Source organism: Bufo bufo, chromosome 2 (genome assembly GCF_905171765.1).
Source record: "Bufo bufo chromosome 2, aBufBuf1.1, whole genome shotgun sequence".
NCBI lineage: Eukaryota > Metazoa > Chordata > Amphibia > Anura > Bufonidae > Bufo > Bufo bufo.
The window spans coordinates 239,167,039-239,174,758 of NC_053390.1; the positions used below are offsets into that span (position 1 = coordinate 239,167,039).

Below are 7,720 nucleotides of genomic sequence, written 5' to 3' on the forward strand. Positions count from 1 at the left end.
CAGAAATGTCATTGCTGCCAAGAGACTGCTACTACAGTGATGATTTCCTTGACTACCTTACATGACCTCTGATGCCAATGATTAGCTGTAGCAATCATATGGGGAAGTCAGATTAATAGATTGGAAGCACCATAGCAGTGCCGCTAGAACAAAAGGAGCATACAGGTGAGATACATTTTTTTAATTATACAAGGTGAGTCAAAATTTTCAGGACAACCTTTTTATTTCAGAAATGAAACAGAAAATTCAATATCTGAATACCCCAGCAAGTAATAAGTGAGAGGGTCTATCTTTTAGGCTGGCCGCCATCCTGAAATCCGCCATGTTGGATCAAGGGCAAATTTTACAATGGGAAGGAGAACTTGTATCATAATAAAGATGCCCTGCATAGATATAAAATGATAAAATTCTGGTGACATGAGGCCTCTACTAGGTGGTACTCAGCGAATTACTGCATACATTGAACTCAATTGTTAGGTATGTGGTCTGTGCCTGCCACCATCCTGCTATCTTCTGTGGGTGTGGAGGCCACACCTCTCACCATTTCATCTTGCATCTTGGTCGCCCGTGTCTTCTTTATGCTCCTACCTGGTGCATCCTTAGGGAGAATGCAGTCAACTACGGACAGTAGGTGTGCTCCTAAGTAGAGTTGAGCGAACCCGAACTGTAAAGTTCGGGTTCGTACCGAACTTTAGGGTTTTCGGCACCCGGACATTTACGTAAAAGTTCGGGTTCGGTGTTCGGCGATTTTTATGGCACTTTTTGAAAGGCTGCAAAGCAGCCAATCAACAAGCGTCATTCTACTTGCCCCAAAAGGCCATCACAGTCATGCCTACTATTGGCATGACTGTGATTGGCCAACTGCAGCATGTGACCCAGCCTCTATTTAAGCTGGAGTCACATAGCGCCGCCTGTCACTCTGCTCGGATTAGTGTAGGTAGAGGCTGCAGCTGCTGTGAGGGAGAGATCAGGGATAAACTGGTTTATGTACTCAGCGATCTACAGAAAAAGTGTTTTGTGGGTGGAGTGCACCATTTTTTTAAGCCTGCCCTGAGCCAACAACTGCTATTTTTCTTCAGTTAGTCAATATCCATACATGATCGGCAGCCATTTTATGCAACGATAGTGCACCAGCATAGGCTATCTGCAAGTCCAGAAATACAGCTTTGGCATACTGGGGTAAAAAAAACCTCAATATACTGCACATCTGGGATTAGACAAGCATAAGTGACTGTCACATTTAGGACAAAAATACAGCTTTTTGGTTAGGGTGAAAAAAGCCTCTAATATACTGCACATCTGTGATTACACACGTGCATAAGTCACTGTCACATTTAGGCCATAAATACGGCTTTGGCATACTGGGGTAAAAAAAAAAAACTGATATACTGCACATCTGGGATAAGACGTGCATAAGTGAGTGTCACATTTAGGCCACAAATACCGTTGTCATATAGAGTTTTAAAAAAAAAATAGAGTGCAATACCCTACATCAGGGTTTATATTGGCGGTTAATTATTTTTAACATACTTAACCACTTTTTACTTTGCTTTGTGAACGCTTTGTTTCAGAATGGCCTGCTGACGTTTACCCCTGGCTGTGCTGAAGTTGGTAGTGAAGGTCTATCGCTGACCGGATGAGGAGGTGGTAGAGGAGGAGGAGAAAGCCGAGTAGGAAGAGGAGGCAATAGGAGGCAAAGAATGATGCCCTGCGATGCTTGGCGGCGGAAGGATGTGCGCCAACAGCTCTCCGCCTGGGGCCCAGCCGCCACTACATTTACCAGTGTGCAGTTAGGGAGATATAGCGTCCCTGGCCGTGCTTACTGGTCCACATATCTGTGGTTAGGTGGACCTTGCCACAGATGGCGTTGCGCAGTGCACACTTGATTTTATCGGATACTTGGTTGTGCAGGGAGGGCACGGCTCTCCTGGAGAAGAAGTGGCGGCTGGGAACGACGTACTGTGGGACAGCAAGCGACATGAGCTGTTTGAAGCTGTCCGTCTCTACCAGCCTGAATGACAACATTTCAAAGGCCAGCAGTTTAGAAATGCTGGCATTCAGGGCAAGGGATCGAGGGTGGCTAGGTGGGAATTTACGCTTTCTCTCAAAGGTTTGTGAGATGGAGAGCTGAACGCTTCTGTGTGACATGGTGGAGATGCTTGGTGACGGAGGTGGTGTTTTTGGTGGCACATCCTGTTTGCTGGGCGGCAGGTGCCAACGTTCCTCCAGAGGCGGAGGAAGAGGCCGAGGCAGCAGCAGAAGACAGAGCAGGAGGGGCCTGAGTGAGTTCCTTGTTTTTAAGGTGTTTACTCCACTGCAGTTCATGCCTGGTCATGCAGGTTGTGCTAAGGTTCAGAACGTTAATGCCTCGCTTCAGGCTCTGATGGCACAGCATGCAAACCACTCGGATCTTGTCGTCAGCACATTGTTTGAAGAACTGCCACGCCAAGTGAAGAAATTCGTGGCACACCAGAGTAATTTTGATGCAATTTAATTAATTCATTGATGTTTTACATCATTTCATGTATATATACATAATTGATACATCCGGATAGCAAATTAGACTGGTATAACGTGTCCCAACGTTTCGGCCATATATCTGGCCTTTGTCAAGGGATCTGTGGTTATAGTAGTGGAGACCTCGACCGGATGTCACATCTGACCACAGACACTTGGTCTATCAAACACGGCAGGGAAGGTACATAACTTTTACTGCCCACTGGGTGAACCTTCTGACAGCTGTCAAGCATGCAACCTGTGGCACCCGTGTAGATTTGGTGTTACCGCCACGGATTGCATGCAGGCCTGCCTCTTCTCCTCCTCCTACTCCATCCTCCGTCTCCTAGGATGACTCTTCCTTTTCCACTGCTACCGCCTCTCCCGTTGCAACCCCCAAGCTCCCCAGAACCTATTCGATGTGCCAGGTGAGTTGTTGCCATGCTGTGCTGTGGCTGTTGTGCCTGGAAGCCAAGAACCACACTGGTACTGCACTGCTTTCAGCTCTGCGATCACAGGCAGATCAGTTGCTAATCCCGCTCAATTTGACAGTTGGTAAAGTGGTGTGTGACAACAGTGCCAATCTGCTGAGGGTGCTGAAATGTGGCAAAATGACACATGTCCTGAACTTATTCGAGCTGTGATTCGTTGGCAAATACCCCGGGGTCCAGGACGTCTTGTGGCAGGCCAGGAAAATCCCTGGCCATTTTAGATCTTACACGGCCATGGCTCGCCTTGCTGACATTCAGCGGTGACACCACCTGCCTGTCAGATGTCTGATTTGTGACAGCCCGACGCGCTTGTATATGTTTGATGGGCTGCTCCGGCAGCAACGTGCTGTTACCTGTACGAACTCTGCAGCAGGACAGGTTCTGGGGAGCTTGGTTTCTTTTCACTGCAGACTTCTGCGGCCATTTGATGAGATCACCAAACTGGTCAGTCGCAGCCAGGGGGCCATCAGTCACATCATACTTCTTTCTGGAGCGTGCATTGCATCGTGTCATTGATCAAGTCGTCGAGAAGCAGGAGCTGGAATATGAGGAAGTCGCAATGCTGAATAAATTCCCGGGGCGGGCTACTCCATCTGAGACAAGTCAGCAGGAGTCTGAAGAGGAGTCATAGGAGGGTGGTGCCTGGGGGAGGAGGAGGAGCAAGAAGAGCATGCTTTAAACTTTTCGGGGATCCCTGGTGTTGTCTGTGGCTGGGGGGAGGAGACCGAGGACGACATTCTCCTTGACGATGAGCATGAGTTAGGGCGCTCCACCACTTCCAATTTAGTGCAAATGGGGGCCTTCATGCGCCAGTGTTTGAAGAGGGACCCCCATATAAAAAGCATAAAGGGCAAGGACCAGTCCTGAGTGGCAACGTACTTAGACCCCGGTACAAGCACAAAATGGCGGACATGTTACCAGCATCACAGAGGGCTGGCAGAATGCAGCATTTCCAGGCCTTGCTGCGAGAGTTACTGCATTCTGCTTTTGCTGGCGCTGTCAGGAATTTCCACCCACAGAAACAGTTGTGGGTACCAATCCTACCGCGCATGCAAGAAGAGGGCGGTTTGAAGAGGTGTTGGTCACTTCGGATATGAGATCATTATTGCAGCCAACCTATCGACAGCCGCCCTCCGGATCCAGCCTCAGGGAACGCATAGACCGACACGTGTCCAACTACATCGGGTTAACGGCCAATGTGGACGCTGTGAGAAGCGAGGAACCACTGGACTACTGGGTGTGCAGGCTTGACCTGTGGCCAGAGCTGGCACAATTTGCCATGGAACTCTTGGCTTGCTGAGTGTCGTGTCCGAATGGACGTTCAGCGCAGCAGGAGGATAGCGACCGATAAGCACACTCGCCTTGCTCCCAACAGTGTGGATTTTCCCACATTTCTAAAAATGAATGAGGCATGGATCTCGGAGGAATTCAACACCTGTGACAACCACGTTCAAAGGATAACTGTCATATTTATATAAAAAAATCAATTTTAGCATATGTTACTGCTGCTGCAGCATTATGCATAAAGCAATCTTTAGTTTCTTCACTTACCAATGGTTTTCTTGAGTTTTCCCCTTATTTACGGCTGTTTTGAATCATACATTATGAGGATCTTCTCAAGATGGCTCCTTTGCTAGTTCTGAGGCCAAAACTGCATTCCCTCAGGTCACATGCAAACTTGCTGTAGCCAGCAGCTTCCTGCCAGCTCACTCTGAAGCCTAATGCAGGCATGCTGTGTGAAGGACCGCCCCTCTGTCTTCCTAGCTGGAGACGGATGAGCCATAGCAACGGTCTTTTAACCACTTCCCATCTGGGCCATTTGCCCCCTTCCTGACCAGGCCTAATTTTGCAAATCTGACATATCTCACTTTATGTGGTAATAACTTTGGAACGCCTTTACTTATCCAAGTCATTCAGAGATTGTTTTCTCGTGACACATTGTACTTCATGATGGTCATAAATTTGAGTCAATATATTTCACCTTTATTTCTGAAAAAATCCAGAATTTACCCAAAATTTAGAAAAATTGGCAATTTTCAAAATTTCTATTTCTCTGCTTTTAAAACAAAGTGATACCTCATAAAATATTTATTACTTAACCCATATGTCTACTTTATGTTGGCATCATTTTGGAAATGTCATTTTATTTTTTTAGGACGTTAGAAGGCTTAGAAGTTTAGAAGTAATTTTTAAGGACTAGTTCAGGTCTGAAGTCACTTTGTGGGTCCTACATAGTGGATACCCCCATAAATGACTCCATTGTAGAAACTACACCCCTCAAGTTACTTAAAAGCGATTTTACAAACTTTGTTAACCCTTTAGGCGTTCCACAAAAATTAAAGGAAAATGGAGATCAAATTTTTAAATTTCACTTTTTTGGCAGATTTTCCATTTTAATCCAATTTTTTTCTTTAACACATCGATGGTTAACAGCCAAACAAAACTCAATATTTATTACGCAGATTCTGAGGTTTACAGAAACACCCCACATGTGGTTATAAACTGCTGTATGGGCACACAGCAGGGCACAGAAGAAAAGGAACTCCACATGGTTTTTAGATGCCATGTCCCATTTGAAGCCCCCCTGATGAACCCTTACAGTAGAAACTCCCAAGAAGTGACCCCATTTTGGAAACTAGGGGATAAGGTGCCAGTTTTATTGGTACTATTTTTGGGTACATATGATTTTTTGATCATTCATTATAACACTTTATGGGGCAAGGTGACCAAAAAATTGGTTGTTTTAGCAAGGTTTTTATTTATTTATTTTTACAGCGTTCACCTGAGGGGTTCAGTCAAGTGACATTTTTATAGAGCAGATCGCTACGGGTGTGGCGATACCTAATATGTATACGTTTTCTTATTTATTTAAGTTTTACACAATAGCATTTTTAAAACCAAAAAAATGATGTTTTAGTGTCTCCATGTTCTGAGAGCTATATATATATATAATTTTTTTGAGAGATTTTCTTATGTAGGGGCTTATTTTTTGCGGGATGAGGTGCCGGTTTTATTGGTACCATTTTGTGGGACATACGCCCTTTTGATCACTTGGTGTTGCACTTTTTGTGATGTAAGGTGACAAAAATGGCTTTTTTTGAGAGTTTTTTAATATTTTTTTTATGGTGTTTATCAGACTGGGTCGATCATGTGATATATTTATAGAGCCAACCGTCACTGACGCGGCAATACCAAATATGTCTATTTTATTTTATTCTATTTTTAACTTTTTTTATTCCTTACATGGGGAATTTTTTTTTTACATGCGAAACCTTTTTTTTATTTTTTTTTAACACTTTATTTTTTTATTTTACACTTTTTGTCCCCTATAAGGTCATACAAGACCTCTGGGGGGACATTTACTTCACTTTTTTTTTTACTATTGATTTCTCCTGTAACTGGGGCTGACATAATAGTCCCAGTTACAGGAGAAATGCACCCCCCCAGAGAGGCTGTACAGCACTGTACAGCCTCAGAGCAGGGCTGATCGAGGTCTCTGAAAGACCTCACACAGCTCCTGCACTCTCCGGTCCCGGCGATTACATGACCGCCGGGCCGGAACAGGAAGCGCATAGCACTGTCCCTGCCTTCTCTAAGGCCCCTTTCACACGGCCGAGTATTCCGCGCGGATGCGATGCGTGAGTTGAACGCATTGCACCCGCACTAAATCATGACCCATTCATTTCTATGGGGCTGTGCACACGAGCGGTGATTTTCACGCATCACTTGTGCGTTGAGTGAAAATCGCAGCATGCTCCACTTTGTGCGTTTTTCACGTAACGCAGGCCCCATAGAGATGAATGGGGTTGCGTGAAAATCGCAAGCATCCGCAAGTGCGGATGCGGTGCGATTTTCACGCACGGTTGCTAGGAGACGATCGGGATGGAGACCCGATCATTATTATTTTCTCTTATAACATGGTTATAAGGGAAAATAATAGCATTCTGAATACGGAATGCATAGTAAAATAGGGCTGGGGGGTTTAAAAAAAATAAAAAATAAATTAAACTCACTTTAGTCCACTTGATCGCGCAGCCCGGCTTCTCTTCTGTCTCCTTCTTTGCTGATTGCAGGAAAAGGACCTGTGGTGACGTCACTCCGGTCATCGCATGATCCATCACATGATCTTTTACCATGGTGATGGATCATGTGATGGACCATGTGATGACCGGAGTGACATCACCACAGGTCCTTTTCCTGCAATCAGCAAAGAAGGAGACAGAAGAGAAGCCGGGCTGCGCGATCAAGTGGACTAAGGTGAGTTTAATTATTTTTTATTATTTTTTAACCCCTCCAGCGATGTTTTACTTAGCATTCTGTATTCAGAATGCTATTATTTTCCCTTATAACCACGTTATAAGGAAAAATAATACAATCTACAGAACACCGATCCCAAGCCCGAACTTCTGTGAAGAAGTTCGGGTTTGGGTACCAAACATGCGCGATTTTTCTCATGCGAGTGCAAAACGCATTACAATGTTTTGCACTCGCGCGGAAAAATCGTGCATGTTCCCGCAACGCACTCGCACTTTTTCCCGCAAAGACCGTGTGAAAGAGGCCTAAGGGTTGTCCTGCTGTCACTGAAAACGGGCAACCCGATCAGCCGCTGCACGATTATAGTGCAGCTGCAGTTTCTGAATGGACGTTCAGGAACGTCCATTCAGAAATATAGAACCACCTCCCGGATGTTTTTAGTCTATGGGCGGACGGGAGGTGGTTAAGGGAGCAGTGGA

General features: G+C 45.3%; 1 protein-coding gene across 1 annotated transcript in view; it reads right to left on the reverse strand.

Moving 5' to 3' along the window:
- GALNT9 (polypeptide N-acetylgalactosaminyltransferase 9) overlaps positions 1 to 7,720 on the reverse strand; it is an 832,217-nt gene that overhangs the window by 201,064 nt on the left and 623,433 nt on the right. The gene's annotated exons all lie outside the window — the stretch shown is intronic.